We start from the raw sequence: 23,258 nt of genomic DNA on the forward strand, positions 1-23,258 counted from the left end.
GGACATTACTCAGCTCACTACACCCACAAGTATTTCCTACGGGAAGGCACATCTATCCCCAAGCTGTGAGTGTTGGCTGCGAAAAGTTCACAGCTGTCCTTTCTCTAGAGTCTAGAGAATTGCCGTTTACAAAAGAGAGCTGTTTCATCTGAGAAGTTACTTACCTCTCCCTGTGGCAACTCACAGCCAAACCAACTGACAGTGTGGTACAAAAAGTTGGTCCACTTGCCTCAAGGCAGCACCTCTGTGGTAAAAGTCATACTCCAGAGCTCCCCTTGGGATCAGGTTGAAGCTAATCTCCAGCTGAGACCGTAATCTTAGTTTTTTTCTCCTCTACCCCTCCTGCTTCCCTCATTCCCTTTCTTTTGAGAGCACAACTTAAAATAATCCCTGAATCATTTCTCACGTCTCTGCTTGGCAAATATTTAAATGATTGGTGCTCGGGCCGGCCCGTGGCTTACTCAGGAGAGTGCAGTGCTGATAACACCAAGGCCACGGGTTCAGATCGTATATAGGGATGGCCAGTTGGCTCACTGGCTGAGCGTGGTGCTGACAACACCAAGCCAAGGGTTGAGATCTCCTTACCGGTCATCTTTATAAAAAATCATAATAAATAAATAAATAAATAAATGATTGGTGCTTAGTTCTCACTAAACATTGGGGAATGGAAGAATGTTATACATTCTCAATGGGACCGTAAATTAATATAATCTTTTTTTTAAGGCATTCTGGCAATATGAATAAAAAAAATTTAAGAGGCATTCTAAAATGGCTAACCATACGATGAAGGATGTGCACAGCATCCTTGGCACCAACCCTCAGTAGCTGGTGGAGAAGATCACTCAGATGTGAATCTGTGAGTCCATGTCTGGAAAGAGGAATGCTTTGGACTTACAGCTGAACTTATAGGTGATAAAGCAATAGAGTTAAGGTTTGTTGGTGGCAACATGAAACTAACTCCCTTTCTGAGTTTAACTTTGAAGATGCTTCAAACTCAACCCGAGAAGTATATCATTGTAGAGTTTATCAAAAATGAAGATTTCAGGTATGTCTGCTTGTTGGGTGCTCTCTACATGAGGCTGACAGGCACTGCAATTGATTGCTACAAGTACTTGGAAACTTTGTACAATTACTTTCAAAAAATCAAGAGCCAGAACCAAAATGGGGAGTTTGAGCTGATGCATGTGGATGAATTTATTGGTGAGCTACTGCACAGTGAGAAAGCCTGTGATACCATTCTGTTCGGCTACAGAAATGCTATGTGCTAGAGGAAGCTGAGCAACTGGATCCTCAAGTTAGTGCTCTAGAAGAGGACGTGGATGACGCGGAGTCCAGGAAAGAGGAGGATGAGAAGTTGGAAAGAGTGCCATCATTTGATCACCGCCAGAGAAGTTACTGAGACTTGGACAAGCTTGGTTGCTGTCCCACGCAGGAGGAGCAGAAGTAGGTCTTCTAAAGGGAAAAGCCCTTCCCCCTGCCGAGAAAGGCATTGGAGCAAGAATCCAAGACATCACCACGGCAGGTTCCCAGATCGACAGCACAGATCTTGCTGCAAGACCCTGCCTGGGTCATCCTCATAGTCACAGATACAAGAGACACTCAAAGTCTCCTGAAAGGTCTAATAAAAGCCACAAGAAGAGCCAGAGAGGGAATGAGTAATGAACTTAGTTTGGTTTTAGTCTAAATGGTCTCCTATGGATATGAGGGTATCTGTCTGTGTGGAAGGATTAAGATCTGCTACACAGGCAGCTGTAAGAATATTTCAGTTTTTTCCTTATCAAGGTTCTTCACTTTTTTTTTTTTTTTTTAATTATAATCAACATCTTAGAAGGTGACAATGTTTCCTAAGGTCAGTTTTTTACCCGACCAACCTTGACTATATTCAAACTTATGAGGGTAGAAAGGATCTGGGGTTTGGGGATATAAATGACAAGGAAAGGATGTGGCCACCTAGTGACCCTTTCCTTTTTGTTATTAAACCTGACACAGCCTAGAAAACTGTTTTTCTGTAGTTTAGTTTTTGGTTAGCTCTGTTATTATAACTGCTTTGAGAATCCTGGGATTTGTGCTGCTGCTATTATTAAAAAGCCAAATCAGTAAAACATATAGTAAGCTCCATTTTTCCAGCAGGAGCAGGTAGAAATAAACATGAAAACGGACTGGTTAGCAGCAGTTTTGCAAGAACAAAATTCACTGAAACATAAGGCTTTTTCTGGATCTTTCAATCCAGTTTCATCAAACAGTGCAACAGACAGTAGCACTTACCCTTTTTTTTTTTTTTTTTTTTTTGTAGCACTTACCCTTTATACAGCACATTCTTATATAGTGCCATTTGTTCTCTTGAATTCCAGGTTAAGGTGCTCAGCCTTTATTCTATAAGCATGGACATTATCCAAGCCTTATCAGTAGCAGTAGGGCAACAGGATTGAAAACGATTTGATGGAGAGTAACATATCTAATACTACTCATGGTTTTAACCTGAATTGCCGGACAATAATGCCATTCACAAAGTCAGAAAATATAGCAGGAAGAGAGAGCAGGGAATGAAAGGGTTGGGTGGTAGTGAAACATGATGCATTCAGTTTAACAAGTTTAATTTGAGACAACTATGGTACAGCTAGATGAAGACCAGACAGTTGGAAACAGAGATTAGAGTTGAACATAGTGATCTAGTCCAAAATTGACAATGTTAGGTAATTGTTGAAGATGTAGTTGATACTGCCCAGGAAGTGTGTGTATATATAAGAAAAGCAAACAGCAGAACCATAAGAAACACCAACACTGTTGACAGGAAGAGTACAAGTCACCTATTGAAAACTAGAACAAACCATTCAGAAAGGTAGGAGAATTAGGGAATAGTAAGACAAAGAAGTTGTATTAGTCCATTTTTGTTGCTTATAACAAAATATTTGCAACTGGGTGATTTATAAAGAAAAACGACATTTATTGCTTACAGTTTCTGAGACTGGGAAGTCCAAAGTCCATCTGGCTGTGGTGACAGTGACTCAGGGGTCTCACATTACAAGATGGTGGAAGTGGAAGAAGCAGAGAGAGGGACAGACTCTCCTTCCCCTTCTTTCAAAGTCCTCAGAAGGGCCAGCCCTGGACTCACTTGGGAGAGTGTGGTGCTGATAACACCAAGGCCATGGGTTCGGATCCCTATATAGGGATGGCCGGTTAGCTCACTTGGGAGAGTGAGGTGCTGACAACACCAAGACAAGGGTTAAGATCCCCTTATTGGTCATCTTTAAAAAATAAAAATAAAGGGCCAGCCCATGGCTCACTCGGGAGAGTGCAGTGCTGATAACACCAAGGCCACGGGTTCGGATCCCTATATAGGGATGACCGGTTTGCTCACTGGGTGAGCGTGGTGCTGACAACACTAAGTCAAGGGTTAAGATCCCCTTACCGGTCATCTTTTAAAAAAAAATAAAAAATAAAAAATAAAAAAATAAAAATAAAAATAAAAAATAAAGTCCTCAGAACCATGCCCCTGACCACCATTTTTAATCCATTCACCACTGCATGACCCTATAATCTAATCACCTCTTTAAGGCCCCACCTTATCATTACCATAATAGGATTTCCCACCTTCTTTATAGTCACAGTGGGTGCTAAGTTTCTTTTATTTTTTTGAAAAAAATGACCGGTAAGAGGATCTTAACCCCTGACTTGGTGTTGTCAGCACCACACTCTCCCAAGTGAGCAAACCGGCCATCCCTATATAGGGATCCAAACACTTGGCCTTGGTGTTATTAGCACCACACTCTCCCAAGTGAGGCATGGGCTGGCTCTGGGGGCTAGGTTTCTAATACATAAAACTTGGGGGACACAATTCAAGCTTCAGTGAGTTTGGGGGGACATAGTTAAATCCACTACAGAAGCCAAGGTAAGGACTAAAAAGTCTCCATAGGCATTGATAATCAAGGGAGTATTAAGATCTTTACTAGGAGAGTTTCTTTTACCTGTACTTCTTTTGCTTCTTTAAAAAAGGAAAAGTGATTGAATGACTTTCTGCAACTCTAGTCCCAGCAGGAATTGTGAAGACCAGCTATCGTACAGGATCCAGTTTCTTGGGAAGTCATATCTGGCCATTAGGATGAACATTCTATTGCTTGCTATTGAACTGCTATTGAACTGCTTTTGCAGCAGTACCTATATTAAAGCATTTTTTGATCTGTTTGAAAAAAAAATTTTTAAATGTATATCCCCTTTCACCTAACAATTTCAGTTTTGAAAACTCTTACTGTAATCAAGCAAGTGTGCAAAGATATATGTACAATGATGGACATGATTAAGTTTTTTATAATAAAAAATTTTTAAATTGGTTAAATAAATACACATAATAGTGTACCCTTTCAGTGGATTACAGTGCAGCCATTTAAAAGAATGTTGTAGATCTAGTCTGTATTGTTACAGAAAGATGTTCATTTATATTATGGATTTTTAAAAAAGTACTGCACAATGGTATATAGACAATAGTATCATTGAATACTGAAGTATGGATAATTTACCAAAATATTATCATTTAAGATATCTCCCGCATATTTCTGATCATTTATTTTTGTTTCAAGCTCCTAGGAAACTTACAGGAAACTTCTATGCTAATATTTTCATTTAAAAATTATAATAAAACATGAGTAAGACATCAACTGGCTTAAGTTTTTGCTTGTTTTTTAAATGTAACTTCATTTATTTTACTGGGAATGAACCTGGTAGAAGAACAAGTTGGTAATATTTATAAGCTGGTGAAGGTATGAAATGATGTTTTCTTCCAATTGTCTACATACTTTCTCTACAGGTTACAAGTATTCTAGATGAAGTTTTACCATGTCCATAATTGATACATAAAATACTCCTCTGATTATGTAAATTAAGTTTTCTAAGAATTAGAGATAACCCATTCCTTGAGAGCTTATTAAGCAATTTTCTTTCAGCCTCTGCTGGTTTTTAGTAATGAAAGAAGAAAAATTCAGCCTATATTCTATCTCTGTTTAGTCTGCTTGTATAAAGAACTAGAGACCCCTTAAAAGTCATATTTTTATTATGTTAACAACTACTTTCCAATTGCACCACTAAACTATATTGCATTAAACTGTTTGATGTTCCTTGGACAAGAACCCATGCAATGTGTTCTTTTTGCAATTTAATACAAAGGAAATTGTCTCTGTCCTTATGTAATTTGCTGAGTTTTCCTTTTAACTTTGTTGATTAGGAAGCCTAGTGTTTACATTTCAAACTCACTTATAATAACTGTGGTAGGCTGCATGGTAGGCATGTTTTTCTACTCAACTTCCAATTATTTTAACTTCTGTTTTTTCGTTTATTTCTGGCTGCTGGCCTGTAAGAGGATCCAAACCGTTGACCTTGGTGTTAGTACCATGCTCTAAACAAGTGCTCTAACTGGCTAGCCCTTTAACTTCTGTTTTAAACTTTTCATATGTATCTTATAAACTGTATTTCATCCTTTATGGAAACTTTTATCATTTGAATCTTACCTATTCACGAACAACCTTATTTCAATATCTGACATTTCTCATGATTTATGAATCACTCTATTTTCTACACACTTGAATGATAGAGAAAAAAGTTATTTTAATCTCTCTATGCAAGGCATGAAAAAGGAGAAGAAAGTAAACTAATATTTATTGCTTTAGTCCTGCTCACTCCAACAAAAATGGCTGAAAATTTTCCAGAATTGATGAAAGTCTGTATTAGTTTCCTATTTCTGGTGTAACAAATTTCCGTAACTTAGTAGCTTAAAACAACAGAAATGTATTACCTTATAGTTCCTAGAATTCTAACACAGGTCTCACTGGGCTCAAATCAAGATATCGGAAGAACTATGTTCCTTTCTGGAGTCTCTGGGGGAGAATCTGTTTCCTTGTCCTTTCCAGTTTCTAGAGGCCGTCTTCTTCCATCTTCCAAGTCAGCTGAAGCACATTACATTTTTCTCATCATATTATTTCTTACCTCTCCTGCCTTCCTCTTCCACTTTTAAGGACTTTTGTAATAATATTGGGCCTACCCAGATGATCCAGGGTAATCCCCTCCCCCCGTTTTTAAGATGACCAGTAAGGGGATCTTAACCCTTGACTTGGTGCTGTCAGCACCACGCTCTCCCAAGTGAGCGGGCCAGCCCCTAATCTCCTTATTTTAAAGTCAGCAGAATAAAAAGACTTTATGCCTAGTCACTTCATAATGAAATTTCAGAAGGTCAAAGACAAAGTGCAAATATCAAAAACAGCAAGGGAAAAGAAATGTCCTGCAAAGGGATAATAATTATACTGATAGTTGACTTAGCTAGGACTTATCTGAAAACAGAAGAATAATACCTTCATTCTGTTGAGAGGAAAAAATGGTCAACTAATATTTACCCCAAAAATGTATCTTATGAATAAGGGATAAATAAATTTTCCAATTAAATATAAATTCAGAGAATTTGCCACACAAAAAGTCTCAGGACATTCTAAAGGACAAATTTTAGGCCAAAAGAAAGTAAATGTGAGATGCAAGAAGAAATGATGAACGAAGAAACTGTATATGTATTAGCCAGACTTCTACTATAACATGCTGGATAACAAACCATGCCAAAAACTCAATGGCTTATAACAAGCAATTATTCTCATGCTTATTGGTCTTCAGGTCCACTGTGGTTTAGCTGATCTAGGTTGGCTCAGCTCTGAAGCTAGCTGCAGCCTGCAGGTGTGGCTCAGGTTTGCTCTTCTCTCATCCTGGGTACAAGGGCTGAAGGGGAGGTAGGTACTGTTTACCAGTGTGTGTGTGTCTCCCACCAGATCATAAGTACTTTGGGGAATGGAGAGGAGTATACTGTATTCACTTTTGAATTCCTGGTAGCTAGTACTTGCCTAATACTTGGGAATTCAAGAATTTTTTTGCTAAAGAAATACATAAATCAACCATAATGTACATTCAACAACAACAAAACATAATGTACATTAATAATTGCCAAAGAGCCCAGCAAGTGTTAGGCACATAGTAAGGGTTCAATATTTTTAACCACATTAAGAGAGGGAGGGAGGAAGGAGGATGGCAGAAGAAAGGGAAAGAGGGAGGGAAGAAAGGGAGAGTGAATAAAATTTGATAGGTTTTTAAAGTAAATGTATCTAAAATGAACTGTACTTATTTATAAACCTTTTGATTCACTTGGCATGTGGACAGCAGAATAATCATCTATTGTTGTCATGGCCTTGTGAAAATAGCTCTCCAAAATACAAAGAGGCATTTTTGAATTCATAAGTAATTCATCTGCTTTTATATTTAAACTCAAAATATCTTTAAAATTTTTATGAGAATTCCTGAAATTGGATTTTATAAACTTGCTTTGAAATATGATTATTTATGCCTGAAAGTTCTTTTGAAATAAAAAAATTTGAAAATCTCATTTTAATTGTGTTTTAGGTTATTTTTTTAAATTGAGCTTAGTATTTTAACCTGTAGATTAAAACTACCTCATTCCTCAGAGAATCACAGAATCTGAAGGCTTTCCCTTTCTACTCCTGCTCCTCCTGTTGGAGTGAGCAGGACTGAAGCCACATTGGGACCTAAAACCATATAAGCTGTAGGCAAATTTTAAAAAGACAGTTTTTTGTCTGGGCATGCATTTCTCTGAGTTCCCTCTTTTCCCATGCTTATCGGATATTTTGAACCTTGGGGCAAGATGACATTATTACATGAATATAAAGTTGTTTTCCAGCATGCAACCTGAACCTGCATGCAGACTTGTACATACTACCCAGACACTGAGATAAGAGCAAAGATGGGAGCAGAAAGCAGATGGAGTCTTGGTGAGACTTGGCACCTGAGACCTTGCATGAAGCCCCCACTGATCACGTGCCCCTCCCTCCTCCTTTTTATTTCCCACATTCCATTCCCTCATCCCCCTCTTTAGAAACCCCTGAGTAAACCTGAGTCTTTGAGATGTCTTTAGCCTGGCCGTTCTCCTTCAGGTTTGTCAGAGATGGGTCAGCCAACCTCTCTCCTCAGGTCACTGGTATTTGACTTCCTTTTTCACCAACAATTGACTTTTGTTTGCTTTTTTTTCATCGGGGCAGGCAGCCAGACCTGTGTATTTGGTATCAAATGTGGGAGAGCCTCAGCCAAAGCTGAGTGTACCCTGTACTTATTTTTTATTTTTCACAGGAATTGTCCCCAATCAATCTAAGCCGTTCCTTGCTCCATAACGGCTACTTCCTGGGTGACTTAATCGTCACAGACACTGAGCATATATTCCTTATATGGTAAACAGACTCTCAAAAAGAGAATCTGGGGATTGGGTTGCTTACCTAGCATGACATAAATGTGGCGAAATTAATATCCAGTTGTCCCTCAGTATACAAGGGGGACTGGTTCCAGGACCCCTGCAGATACCAAAATCCACAGATGCTCAAGTCTCTGATATATGATGGCATAGTATTTGTATATAACCAATGCACATACTCCCATATACTTTATAAATCATCTCTAGATTTATAATATTTAATACAATGTGAACGCTATGTAAATAGCTGTTATATTATATTGTTTTTATTTGTATTTTTTGTTGTTGAATTGTCATTTGGGGTTGGGTTTCTTTTTGGGATTTTTTTGTTTCTTTTTTCTTTTCCCAAATATTTTCTATCCACAGTTGGTTGACTCCAGGGATGAAGAATCCAAGGATATAAAGGGTCAACTGTACTAGTAATTCATGCATGGCTAGCTTCATGTACTTACAGGCTCACTCTCAGAAGGGATTCACACTTAGTTTAATGCTCTGCTGTTCTGTCTTGAAATTCATAATAATTTGATCTTTGAACTTGTGTTTTGTAAGTGAAGTCCAATAGGACAATGAAGCATGAGTGTGAGCAATGGAGATACACCAGCGGGAGGCAGCACATGCAGTCATGAGTTCAGACTCATGGGCACAGCAGGTAACATGTGTGCTGAGCAATTGGCCTGGCAGCCAGCACACATGCCTGTGCCCAGGCCATGGTCTGAGCCCAGATTAGTATTTGAGATGTGATAGCATCAGCAGAAACAGCAGAGGCTATGTCAGTTAGAGAGAAGAGGGGCTCTGCTTGGGGACAGCACTGGACCTATGGTGGGAAACCGGCTTGTCCATCAATCCACAGAACCTGTCCCTGCAATACTGCACAAATACTAACTCTCTGGCTTGAGCACCTGGATGGGAACTTCCAGCACCCTGGCAATAAACACTGTCACGAAATCATTACAAAATAAAAGTGTACTCATAGACATTGTAATAAAATGCGTCAGGGAGCTATTAAAATTCTTCACCATGTTTAGAATCTACAGTTTTGAAAACCACTGCAGCATTGCAAAGCAAATATTCACAGGCTTACAGGTAAAAAATGAATTTAAAGATTGTCGCATTTAATGGAAAAAAAACCCCATTATTTTCATACGAAATTTCAGGTGAACAAATTATTAACGAGGAACATTATTTTTAAATTAATATTTTCCTTTGAAAATGTAATAATATGTAAAAACATGTCTTGAATTATATACAAATCATGAAGCCACTTTCAATTTATCCTGTAATTTCTACAAGTTACAGGAAATGTCAGAGGAAACATTAAATGCCATTGTACAAATTTATATTTACAATTAAACTCAGACTTACATGAAACTGATGTAAATGTAGGGTTAAATCTTTTCAGAAAAATTGTACCAAATGAATTGTTAGCTATAGATGAATTAAAATATATTTCAAAACAACTTACCAGAAATTTATCCCAATGTTGTCATAGTCTATGAAATACAGTAACCATTGCATCAGCATAAAGATCTTCTTAAAATTAAAAATTATAAAAAAAATTTGCATCCTTGTATTTGCCAGGAACTAAGGTTGCTTTCAATTACACTGATTGAAAGTGAAGTTGCAAAAAGTATAATTTTGATGACCTAACAAATGAATTTACAGAAAAGCAAGCCAAAAAAATCTTATGATCAATTGAGGTATCACATTAATAAAGTATGATTTGTTACATTACACAAAGGTATGACACCAAAACTATTTTTGCAATTGGTAAGTTTGTATTGTTTCTCATGTATCACTATCACCCCTATTATGTCTTAGAAATAATAAAATATTTTTTTAAAGGAAAAAGCTTTATGTTTTAGTTATCTTTAATGGCACTTTTTCCCTGCTTCTTCTTTTTTTTTTTTTTGGGCAGCTGGCTCATATGGGAATCCAAACTCTTGACCTTGGTGCTATAACACTGTGCTCTAACCAGCCAGCCTTTCCTGCTTTCTGAACAAAGGTCCTCATGTTTTCATTTTACTCTGGCCCAAGAATATTACGTAGTTTGTTCTGAACCCATGGCATATGTATCAGTCAGGGTTCTACCAGAGAAACAGAATCAGGTGTAGGGGTGTGTGTGTCTGTTGTTATGGCCAACGTCCGACGGGTAAAAGAAATTTGCCCACGAGAACCGGGTGATAGGAAAAGGAAAAGAGTTTATTTCTGGCAGCCAGGGCTACGCAGGCCAATCGAAGTGCGCAGCCCCGAGTTGAAACCTCTCGCAGCTTTTATTTTTAGCTAGGCAGGAATTTTTCGCACCTGACACAATCTAGCCAATGCAAGCAAGCCAGCGATACATAAGCTAATTCTGTGGGTAGCCCTATAGCCCCTCCCCACCCTGGATTCCCCATATGGACTTTTCAGGCTAAAATGGCAGAGCCGCCTAAAATGGCGTTGGCCCTGCTACTCTGTTTATTCCCCTTTATTTTAGCAAGCGACTTGTACAGAAGCAGAATGCATATGTTAAGGTCAGTAGGGGTTGGGGCATCCCTTAACTCTGTGTGTGTGTGTGTGTGTGTGTGTGTGTGTGTGTGTGTGTTAAGCATATCTGAAACTGTGTGTGTGTGTGAAACTGTGTGTGTGTGTGTGTTAAGCATATCTGAAACTGTGTGTGTGTGTGTGAAACTGTGTGTGTGTGTGTGTGTGTGTGTGTGTGTGTGTTAAGCATATCTGAAACTGCCATGCGGAGAATTTGTTTTTTGGTCTTTTGGGGTGGCTGGCTGGTATGGGAATCCGAATGGAATTTCTTCTTCGCCAGGGAAACCTCCATTTTGTTCTTATTGGCTATGGTCCACCTAGATAATCAACAGATAATAGTCTCCTTTACTTAAAGTCAACTGATTGTAATGTTAGTCCCATCTACAAAATTCATTGACAGCAACACCTAGATTAGTGTTTGATTGAATAACTGTGTACTATAGCCTAGCTCAGTCAACAAAGTCAACAAATAAAACAAGTCAACAAATAAAACTAAAACCATTACAGTGTACAATGACATGATTCTTGAAAATATGATCTGTGTTTGTTTTGGATGAAGGGCCTGAAAAACAGCAATGTTTTGAGAATTCAAGAACTTGCCCGGTATGATTATAAAGAAGGCCAGAGATGAGATGATTTCTTCTAGTTGTATTGGAGAATAAAAGAATATTTCAATAAGAATAAGAAAATGTCAAGGAGTTTCTTTCTGGTGTCAGGGTCTGGGGAAGGGGTGGTAGGCGCCATGTCTAGCTGCAAAGGTGGCAAGAAGTCTCTGAAACGGCCCAAAAAGCAGGCCAAGGAGATAGATGAAGAAGATAAGGCTTTCAAGCAGGAGAAAAAAAGGAGCAGAAGAAACTCAAGGAACTGAAAGCAAAGACTGCGGGAGAAGGGCCCTCTGGCCACAGGTGGAATTACGAAATCTGGCAAAAAAAAAAAAAGGAATCTAGGAAAAAACAAACTGTTCCTTGTGCCTGTGGCAATTGTGACCCTTGATTCCATTCCTATTTAAATATCTAAATTCCTTGCCATAACATCTTTTGCCACCCATAGCTGGAATTAAGTGTTGTCTTGGAGCCTGTTGTATATTTAAGAATAAACTTCTGTACAAAAAGAAAAAAAGGGAAAAGAAAAAGAAAAAAAGAAATCAGAAAAAATAAAACAGAAAGAAAATGTTAAGGAGTTGAACTCTCAGCTCAAGGAATAGGTAGAGATCCAGAGAATTTCTGTTAACCTTAAAAGAGTTGATCTCTTAGGGCCGGCCCGTGGCTCACTCGGTAGAGTGCGGTGCTTATAACACCATAGGCCCCGGGTTCGGATCCTATATAGGGATGGCCGGTTCACTCACTGGCTGAGCGTGGTGCTGACAACACCAAGTCAAGGGTTAAGATCCCCTTACCGGTCATCTTTTAAAAAAAAAAAAAGAAAAAAAGAATTGATCTCTTAATATATACAACTATAAAATGTCGATTCACAATTAAATTAAATTAAAAAAAAAAAAAAAAAACTGATCTCTTGAAACTACGTGGTAGACAAGTCCCTGAAATTTAATTTTGCAGATTACAGAATTACAGCAGAATGTAAAAGTTCATCAAGTTTTTTATGTTAAGATTGAAGTATTATTTGGGAAAGAGGAATACGCGGGTTGGGGATATTTGGGTGAACTCAGACAAAGCTAGGAATCTTGTACTCCCACATTCACCTGATTCTCTCTTGCCTGTGAAAACAGAACCTACTTCATTGTCTGAGGAAACTTGTCTCCCTGGCGTAAAGACTGTAAAACCTCTCCGAAGGCAGTAACCTTGCAAGAGGATACCTGTTCTGGGAAGACCCACCCCCACCATCCCTTCCTGCCTCCATAAACCCGTTGGGTGCCCTAGGGGAAAACTGCAGTATGCGTTCCAAGGAGATATGGTTTCCCATACCAAATTACTTGCAAAATTTTGCAAGTTTGTATTAATAGAAACCTGGGAAATTTGTGGGAATTGATCGAAGAGTGTTAGATCAAGGAGGATGCAATATAACACCGAACTGAGCAAAATTTATTAATACGAAGCCTCTGACTTGAAATCCTGAATTTAATATTCAAACTGGAGCACCTGAAGATGGCTCTAAGAGTTTGTTTGATTAGTTGACTGAAACCTAGGCGATTACTTGGAAAGAAGTCATCTTGGTTTTAGTCCTATTTGTGATGATTTTTTAAAATATTCAGTTTTATCTTTACTCTTAAAAAAATTTAGAGGGCCGTCCCGTGGCTCACTCGGTAGAGTGCGGTGCTAATAACACCAAGGCCACGGGTTCGGATCCTATATAGGGATGGCCGGTTTGCTCACTGGCTGAGCGTGGTGCTGACAACACCAAGCCAAGGGTTGAGATCCCCTTACCGGTCATCTTTGAAAGAAAAAAAAAAAAAAATTTAGAAGTTATTTTTGAAATACAGAAGTATAATCATAGCTATTCAATTAAAGTTTATTCCCTGTTTAAATTGCTCATTCTTTCAGTAAATTTCCATTACTAGCTATTCATTCTGTTTCTTCCTATCTGTCTTTAAAGTAACAGGATCATTGGAGTTAGCTTGACCACAAACTGGGCTAGGCTGGCTGAGCCCGGTGACATCTCTACTGAGCCTGCACGATTGTTTGACCTTTTGGCATCTGAGGACCCAGGGCTCTGCCTCCAGATAGTGCTAAAGCCACCGTCTTCCGAACATGCTGATGGACTCCTTCAAACCCTTTAGCCAATCACAATCCCCCACGCCTCCCATTGCCCCTAACCACTACCCACTTAACCACTGTGGGTAAGACAGATCTGAGATGCAGATCTCCTGCCTTCTTACCTGGCCACCTGGTGAATAAACCGTTTTTCTCTACTGCAAAGTCATGTGCTTTGGTGATTGACTTTCCATGGTGTGCAGGCAGACTCTGCTTGGTTCAGTAACAGAAGTAATATATGATTACTGTAAAATCATTTAGCTAATTGAAAGGGTATAGAATATAAAAAACTTAAATCCAGACGGGCTACCCCCAGTCTCATTCCTCCGAGGTAACAACTGTTAACCATGTGGTATATATCATCTAAATCTTTTTTTTTTAATAAAAATTATAGCAGGCCTTTGTTTTAGACTAAGCTGCATTAGGCCCCAACTGACAAGACTAAAAATCAAAATGAAGTCACCCCTCCTAAAGTTCCAAGTCACCAAACCCAAACTAAGTTGTTGTCTGACCTTGGAGAAGTCAGAAGAAAGAGATAACATCCAATTTCCCAAATGAGCCAATTTAAATCTTTAATCAGCATGATAATAAAGTTCGCTCTGCTTTAATCCTCACACAGAAAAGGTAGCATGAGTGACCTGATGTTAAATAATCAGTTATTTTTCTATTCTTCTGTCTCCCAGTGTCACCTTACAAGAAAAAGTAACTTTGAAAAGTAACTAATACTTCCTTGATCTTTGCTTCTGCTTGCTTCAGCCCTTCTTTGTCTGTAAAGTCAAATTATTTTGCTCAGTTCATTGGAACACTTATACTATTTTACAGAATCAAGTGTTGCCTGATCCCAGAATCACAATAAAGCCAATTGAGATCTTGAAACTAAATTTGTTTTAATTTTGTCCTTTGACAGTGTATATGCACATATAAATATATACTTTTTGAGAATTTTTTTAATTAAAAAAGAATATAAAGAATAGTGATTTTTGTTCATTTATCTCTCAGTATGCTAGAACAAGTTTGATAAACAATTTTTTTAGCCTTTTGATTTTTCTTATTACTTAAAAAAAAGCTTCATTTTTAAATTTAGCTTTCTGACTGTGTGCTTGTGTCTTCAACTTTTACAAAGATTTTCTGTCGGTAAGTAAAGCACGCTTGATCCTGACATAGACACATTTAGCACACATGGAACCAATATAGAGCCTGCTGACATGTTTTTTCTTTTCTTTCTTTCTTTCTTTCTTTTTTTTTTTGGTGGTTAGCTGGTACAAGGGTCCAAACCTTTGACTGTGGTGTTATCAACATTGCACTCTAACCAACTGAGCTAACCGGCCAGCCCCGTTTTTTCATTTTAGACAGCCTCATAAGAACTTTAGGTTTCACAGCACAAACCCTTCAAAGTTGGCTTGGGCACATGCCACATGTGGATTTTGGTGCTTTCTCAACCTTTTTGGTATACAGGCAAACAATTCTGTTACAAGGGTTTCAAAACAGCCTAGTTTTGTTACAGGCTGTATAGTAGGAAAGCCTGCAATGGTATGTGTATTAGTCCATTTCTGCTGCTTATAACAAAATACCTAGAACTGGGTGATTTATGAGAAAACACAATTTATCGCTTACAGTTTCTGAGGCTGAGAAGTCCAAAGTCCAAGGAACACATCTGGTGAACGTCTTCTTTGGTGGTGGCTTTACAGCAATGCAGGAGTCTCACATGGCAGAAAATGGCAGAATAGAGAGATTCTGATGTGCTCTTCCTTTTAAAGCCCTCAGAACCACACCCCTGACCACCATTATTAATCCATTCACTATGGCATGGTTCTACAATCTAATCACCTCTTCAAGGCTTTACCTTTCAATTACCATAATAGGATTTCCCACCCTCAACAGTTACAGTGGGAATTAAGCTTTAATGTATGAACTTTGGGAGAAAAAAATCAGTCAGTCCACAGCAGTATGTCAAATGCTGGATCATTCTTAGTGCCTCTAGACACTGATCCCAGAAGAGCTCAAGAAATTTCGTTTGGGGCCGAGCCCGTGGCGCACTCGGTAGCGTGCTGCGCTAGCAGCACGGCGACGCTCCCGCCGCGGGTTCGGATCCTATATAGGAATGGCCGGTGCACTCACTGGCTGAGTGCCGGTCACGAAAAAGACAAAAAAAAAAAAAAAAAAAAAAGAAAGAAAGAAATTTCGTTTGTTTGTTTGGTTGGTTGGTTTCTTTTTTTTCCTTAACTCCACGGGGAGAGATGACAAGAAAAAAAAAATTTTTTTGGTGCATTGCCTATCTCTTTATTGAGATGTAATTTATATACTATACATTTCACCCATTTAGAGTGTACAATTCAATGGTTTTTTAGTATATTTACAGAGTTGTGCAACATAGCCACAGTCAATCCTAGATAATTTTCATCACCTCCCAAAAAAATGCCATACCCATTTGTAATTACTCCCCATTTTCCCCCAAATCACCAGCTCTAGGTAACCACTGGTCTACTTTTTATCTCTATAGATTTGCTTAGTCTAGACATTTCATATAAATGGAATCATACAATATGTGGTCTTTTGTAACTGGCTTCTTTCACTAAGCATAATGTTGTCAAGGTTCATCCATGTTGTAGCATGTGTCAGTACTTCATTTTTTTTATTGCTGAGTAATATTCTGTTATATGGATATACCACAAAGTATCCATCTTTCAGTTGATGAGTATTTGAATTGTTTTTACTTTTTGGCTATTATGAATAATATTGCTATGAGCATTCATGTACAAGCTTTTGCGTGAATGCCTGTTTTCAGTTCCCTTGAGTATAAATCTAGGAGTGGAATTCCAGGGCCATATGGTAGCCCTATGTTTAAACTTTTGAGAAACTGCCAGGCATTTTCCAAGGCAGCAGCCCCATTTTACAATACCACTGACAGTGTGTGAAGGTCCCAGTTTCTTAACATCCTCTCCAACACTTGTTATTATCTGTCTTTTTATTTACTGATATTATTATTATTTTTAATTCTAAGATATTGTTATGGAGCAAATGGGGGAAGGGGGAATAGGGAAGGGGGAAGGAAATAGAGTGGGAGAAGGAGGAAGGAGGGGGGCATGGTTGAGGCCTGTGGCACCCCCCTCATTCCTGCAGAGGAGACCAGGGACTTCCAGTCTTTCTAAGTTTTACAGGTGTTCTTTGGTGATGTGAGACCTTTACTAGTTAATATCAAACTATGTCTCTGGTTGCAGGTATTTTGTTTTCTCTTTCAATTCTGTGTTGGATTATTTACTGTTCCCACCACTTAAACTACACTGGAACCAATTTGTTGTCCTTTGCTGTGGAGTATGCATAAAGCAAATGTACTTCACAGGGCCTGGTTTTCCAAAGCCTTGCAGTTTCAAATATTGACCTTGCAGGGCCAGCCCGTGGCTCACTCGGGAGAGTGCGGTGCTGATAACACCAAGGCCCCGGGTTCGGATCCCATATACGGATGGCCGGTTCGCTCACTGGCTGAGCGTGGTGCTGACAACACCAAGTCAAGGGTTAAGATCCCCTTACTGGTCATCTTTAAAAAAAAAAAAAAAAAAAAACAAATATTGACCTTGCAAAGGACAGGAAATTTTCCCCAGGCTATATAGTCTCTGTTGTAAGATAAAGAATTGTAACACAGCAAGGTTGCTGGCTCAAAGACAGACGGGTTACTGATTGATATGTAAAGATACTGGGAAATTGCTGTAAAAAGAGAATGTTTGGTAAAATCAACTTTTGTTGCAAATTGCATTATGGAATGTGACCTTTCCTGTCTTACTGAATGTTACCAGCTTCTATTGTTAAACTTGTTAAACTGTACTTGGCAAAAACCCCACCTATGTTCTCTTCCTGTAACTTCCTGGTCTGGAGAATAAATGCAGGAAGAGAACACCAATTCGTGGTTAATTTCCCAAATGAAAGGAATGCCTCTATCTTGAGGGTTCCAGGAGATTAACCCCTTTTGGGGGCTTCTCACTGCTCAGAAGAGATGGGCTTTGAGTAATCTTTGGTGGCTCTATCACCCAGGGGGAAAGGGGTGACAAATCTGTGGTAGGCAAAGCAAAACTTTACTTACTTTTAAAATGGGGGAACTTCCTGTGGGGACCAGCCCTTGAGTCCTGTGGTTGAGCTACATGGCTGCTTTGCTGCTGATTCCCTGGGAAGGCATTTTGTGCACCTCAGATTTTAATTGTTGACCTTGTATGTACTTCTAGGTCTTGTGAGGTCTGGTACACCTGGGTTGTGTGGACACTCTGGTCTGGGCCAGACTTTTCAACAAATTGTACCCCAGCAGATCTATATTCCTGACCAGTCTCCACTGAGCAGTCCTGCACTGGTTGGGGGGTAGGTCAGCTGTCCTTGCTGTGCCCCAGTGCTCCCCTGTCTGTCTCCCGCATCATCCACACTACAAACACTTCCTATGGCATGGGCCATGCACTGGTCCTTTGCAATGACTCACTGGCCTCTGAGTGGCTCCTTTTTTCAGTTGTTGAGTATCCTTACTCCTGTGTGAGCCCATGGGAACCCCGTTAGTGGTCTTGCCAGCCTGGGGGGCCACCAAGGCCCTACTCTCTCCTGCCACCTCCGAGCAACTACATCTGAGGAGCACAGCTGCAGATTTTGCCAGCTCCTGCTCCATGAGCTCACCAGCTCCAGCCTTGAAGTGGCCAGGATTCGAAATGGTGGGAGCAGTTCTTTCTCTCTCTCATTACGGCTTTTCCTGCCTTCATTCACTCTGTAGGTCTCTCCTCCTCTTCCCCTGAGCTCTAGCAGCCTGAGTTGCTTTTTAATAGTTATAAATTAGTTGATTTGTGGAAGAGAGGGATGCTGGGGACTGTCTATTCCATCATCTTGACTGGAAGCCCCCCCAATTTTTTTGATTGCACACCCCAATTAGTAAAAAGTTGGAGCGCATGTCACAAATATATCTATAAAGTATCAATATGAACTATTGAACAAATACATTATACACATTATAAAGCATACAGATTTTCAAATAATGAGATAAATGGCTCACTCGGGAGAGTGCAATGCTTGTAACACCAAGGCCGCAGGTTCGGATCCTATATAGGGATGGCCGGTGCGCTCACTGGCTGAGCATGGTGTGGACAACACCACGCCAAGGGTTGCAATCCCCTTACTGGTCAAAAAAAAAAAAAAGAAAAAGAAACAATTTCTTAAATACAAGAATCTTGCTTTATTCTAATTTTAGCTAATGCAAGCTTCATATATATTAAGAATCAGGATGTCCAGAGAAAAGAGATGATAATCTGCAAATTTGACAGGTAACCCAGGAGATAGGGAAATTTTGGAAACCCTTGTATAGAGGAAATGGCTCCCTTGATCCTACACACTCTTGGCTTTGTTAAAGATTAATGTTTTCAACTTCTTAAGTATCCTTTTTACAGGAATATTGTTTTAGTCCATTTTGTGTTGCTATGACAGAAATATCTGAGACTGGGTAATTTATAAAGGAAGAAGGTTTATTTGGCTTATGATTCTAGAACAGTTACATCTGGCACAGGCCTCAGGCTGCTTCTACTCATGGTGGAAAGTGGCAGGCAGCCGTCAGGTAAAAGCAGATCACATGGTAGGGATCTCACTACCCCTCCTCCCCCCAGGGAGAACATTAATCCTTTCATGAGGGATCCGCCATGATTCAATCAGTTTCCAACACTGCCACATTGGAGATCAAATTTCCACATGAGTTTTGGAGGGGACAGCACATCCAAACTCCATCAAATATGTAATTTTATAGCTCCTTAAAAATTTAAAAAATAATTTCACCACTTTAATATAGTCTATGATAAAGTGCTGATTAAAGTATAAAATGTTTTAGAACTTTTTTTTTTTAATGTTCATGTATTAGTCAGTTTTATGTTGCTTATAACAAAATACACAGAACTGGGTGATTTACAAAGAAGATAAAATTTATTGCTTCCAGTTCCTGAGGCTGAGAAGTTCAAAGTCCGTCTAGTGGTGGTGATAGTGACCCAGGGGTCTCACATTGCAAGATAGTGGAAGCAGAGATTGCAGAGAGAGAGAAAGAGAGAGAGAGAGAGAGAGAGAACATTCACTACTGCACGGTTCTACAATCCAATCACCTCTTCAAGCCTCCACCTTTCAATTATCATAATAGGATTTCCCACCTTCTTTAACAGTCACAGTAGGAGCCAAATCCATGGCCTTGGTGTTATCAGCACCACACTCTCCCAAGAGAGCCATGGGCCAGCCCTCACATTTTCAAGTATCTATTATAAGCAACACCCCATGTCTCTGGTACCAATTTTCTGTATTAGTCCATTTTGTGATGCTTAAAACAAAACACACAGAACTGGGTGATTTATAAAGAAAATGAAATTATTGCTTACAGTTTCTGAGGCTGAGAAGTCCAAAGTCCATCTGGTGGTGGCAACAGTGACTCAGGGGTCTCACATTGCAAGATGGTGGGAGCAGAGAGAGCAGAGAGCAGAGAGAGAGGGAGACATGCTCTCTTCTTTTAAAGCCCTCAGAACCATGCCCTGACCACCATTTTTAATCCATTCACTACTGCATGGTCCTACAATCCAATCACCTCTTCAAGGCTCCACCTTTCAATTACCATAATAGGATTTCCCACCCTCTTTAACAGTCACAGCGGGGGCCAAATCTCTAATACATAAAACTCAGGGAACACAATTCAAACATCACAATTCAAGGAGTTTTGGGGGGACGTAATTCAATCTATTACAGTTCATTTTAATAAACTGATTAATAATATCAATCACACACATGTTCATGTTTGAGGGAACCCAATCAGTGTTATCTCTCTTCCTCACCTGAGTTCTGAACTAACTGAGAGATAAGACAAGGAGTTAAGTATATGAAGAACTAAAATACTGTCTTTTTTTCTTTTTTTTTTTTTTTTTTGTCGTTTTTTCGTGACCGGCACTCAGCCAGTGAGTGCACCGGTCAGTCCTATATAGGATCCGAACCCGCGGCGGGAGCGTCGCCGCACTGCCAGCACAGCACTCTACCAAGTGCGCCACGGGCTCGGCCCATGTCTTTTTTTCTTTTTCGTGGCTGGCCTGTACAGGGATCTGAACCCTCTGACCTTGGTGTTATAACACCGTGCTCTAACCAATTAGGCCAACCAAACAGCCTAAAATACCATCTTTATTCATGATAAAAGCTGATGTTAAGAGAATGTGGCTTACATCTATGGGCATGTTGGCTTCCTAATTCTGAACTTTAAAAGCAGGAAAACCACAGACTTCCTGTGAAGGAACCAGACTCTTTCCTCTAAAGGTAGTACTCAGACACTCTTTGAGGTTGCCCAGCTCTAAGGAGAAGGGAAGAAGTGAGTGGGATACACAAACCCACTTTCTTCCTCCAAACTCACTAATCAGATTACTGCCTTTACTGGGAGACATAGGAGTGGGGAGTTGGGATTGTTAGGGTAATTTCCTTCACAGAAAAGGAAACATTTCCCATTTCACGAGAGACACACACTATTTAATTTACTTTAAATTCATTATGATAAAAGGGACAAAAACACAGTTTGTTGATTTAATAAAATCTTTGGCATGTTTTCATTTTTAGGACAAAATGTGTATAAAAAATTTTTGTAAAATGTGTATAAAATTTATTTATTTATTTATTTTATTTTATTTATTTTTTTTTTTTTAAAAGATGACCAGTAAGGGGATCTTAACCCTTGACTTGGTGTGGTCAGCACCACGCTCACCCAGTGAGCGAACCAGCCATCCGTATATGGGATCCGAACCCGGGGCCTTGGTGTTATCAGCACCGCACTCTCCCGAGTGAGCCACGGGCCGGCCCAAATGTGTATAAAATTTAATTGACACATTCAAACCATAGCATTCTACCCCTGACCCCCAAAATTCACGTTCTTTTTACATGCAAAATACATTCATTCCATCCCAATAGCCCCAAAGTCTTAACTCATTCTAGTACCAACTCAAAAGTCTAAAATCCTGAGTCTCATCTATGTCAGATAAGACTGAGTATTAAGGCATGATTCATCCTGAGGCAAATTCCCCTCCAGCTGTGAGCCTGTGAAATTAAATAAGTTATCTACTTCCAAAATCCAACGGTGGGACAGGCATAAGATAGACATTCCCATTCCAAAAGGAAGAAATAGGGAAGAAGAAAGGAGTAACAGGTCCCAAACAAGTCCAAAACCCAATAGGGTAAACAAGATGGAATCCTAAGGCTTGGAATAACCTTCTTTGACTCTGTGTCCTACTTTCTGAGCACACTGCAACAACAGGGGTTGGGCCCCTGTATTAGTCTGTTTTTGTTGCTGTAACAGAATACCTGAAATAGGGTGGTTTATAAAGAAAATGGAATTTATTCCCTACAGTTTCTGAGGCTGGAAGTCCAAAGTCCATCTAGTGGTAGTGACAGTGACCCAGGGGTATCACATTGCAAGATGGCAGAAGCAGAGAGACCAAGAGAGGAAGACAGATTCTCTTTTAAAGCCCTCAGAACTACACCCCTGACCACCATTTTTAATCCATTCACTACTGCATGGTCCTACAATCCAATCACCTCTTCAAGGCTCCACCTTTCAATTACCATAATAGGATTTCTCACCCTCTTAACAATCACAGTGGTGGCTAAGTTTTTAATATACAAATCTTGGTGGACACAATTCAAGCATCATAATTCACGGAGTTTGGGGGGAACATAATTCAATCCACTAAAGCCCCCAAGCCTTGGTAGCCATACCTCTATGGCTTTGCTGGGCTCCTCCCACACAGCTGCTCTCTCAGGTTGGAGTCTCATGCTGGTAACTGTCCAACTGTCCCAGTCTGGTGTTACATGCTGATAGCTCTATAGTTCTGAGGTCTTGAGGTGGCCCTGCCACTGAGGATCCACTAGTCATTGTCCTCGTAGGGACTCAATGCAGTGGCTCTGACCCTACGGCAGGCTTCTCTCTGGGCTCCTGGCTGTCCAATACATCCCTTGAAATCTAGGTGAAGGTAGCTTTGCCTCCACAGCCCACAAATTATGTGTGCCTGAAGAATTAGCACCATGTGGAAGCTGCCAAACCTTATTGTTTGTGCCCCCTGGAGCAGTGGCTCAAGTTGCACATAGTCCTGCTTGAGCCACAGCTGGGGCAGCTAAGGAGCACTGCACTGTAATGCAAAGAACAGAGCCCCAGGGTGGCCCTGGGCAATAAGCCTGTGGAGGGCTCCCCAGGCCTGTCCTCTGAAACCATTCTGCCCTCCTAGAGCTCTGAGCTCATGGTGGGAAAAGCAGCCTCAAAGATCTCTGAAATGCGTTGAGTCATTCTCCATTGTCTTGATGAACAGCACCTGGCGGGCTGGCTACTTAGTTCAGTTGGTAGAGTGTGGTGTTATAATACCAAAGTCAAGGGTTCAGATCCCCATATTGGCCAGCCACCAAGAAAAAAAAAAAAAAAGAATAGCACCTGGCTTCCTTCTAGCCATACTTAACACCTTACCAAATGGGTTGCTTGGACACAGCCTTGGTTTTCTCTCCTGAAAATGCTCTTTCTTTATCTACTACATGGCCAGACTGAGAATCCTTCAAATCCCTAAGTTCTAGTTCTCTTTCGATAATAAATTCTATCTTTAAATAATTTTTCTCTTCTCTCATTTTACCATATGCAATTAAAAGAAGTCATGCAGAGCTTGTAATATTTTGCTTAGAAATTTCTTCCTCCAGATATCTTAACTCATTGCTTTTAAATTCTGCATTCCATAAATCCCTTGGGCATG

General features: G+C 39.8%; 1 pseudogene; it reads left to right on the forward strand.

Annotated features, from left to right (window-relative positions):
• The first annotated feature begins 768 nt into the window (after positions 1-768).
• Positions 769-1,659, forward strand: LOC134377592 (pre-mRNA-splicing factor 38A-like; annotated as a pseudogene).
• The last annotated feature ends 21,599 nt before the right edge of the window (positions 1,660-23,258 follow it).

Source organism: Cynocephalus volans, chromosome 5 (assembly GCF_027409185.1).
Source record: "Cynocephalus volans isolate mCynVol1 chromosome 5, mCynVol1.pri, whole genome shotgun sequence".
Taxonomy (NCBI): Eukaryota; Metazoa; Chordata; class Mammalia; order Dermoptera; family Cynocephalidae; genus Cynocephalus; species Cynocephalus volans.